Below are 457 nucleotides of genomic sequence, written 5' to 3' on the forward strand. Positions count from 1 at the left end.
ATCCAAAAAAAGCACACCCCCTTTTTTTTTTTTTAAAAGGTCACCTTTAAAACTTCTCACAAAAAAAAAATCACACTTAGTCATCTGATATTTTAATTTTTATGTATGATCCAGTAATATTAAAAATGTTCATCTCTGGATCCATTCACAATATCAGAATTTCCAAACTGGACCTTTCTGTGAGTCTTAAGACAGTACAAAGTGAGATTTTAATAAATAACCATAGGGACAGGAAACATTTCAGGAACATGAAAAACATTTGACTAAATAGCACAAAGACTAGAAAAGCAATTGTTAAGGTAAATAACTAATTTGGAGAGAAGAAATGTATGTTAATGAGGTTCAATCTTGTACTACTAGATTGATCAGTGGCATTGTCAGGTTAAAATAAACAAATCTTACTTATATGATAGACACCACCCTCTGTTAAATGAAATAATTTTTAAAAACACTGAGA

Source organism: Mauremys reevesii, linkage group 6 (assembly GCF_016161935.1).
Source record: "Mauremys reevesii isolate NIE-2019 linkage group 6, ASM1616193v1, whole genome shotgun sequence".
Classification (NCBI taxonomy): domain Eukaryota; kingdom Metazoa; phylum Chordata; order Testudines; family Geoemydidae; genus Mauremys; species Mauremys reevesii.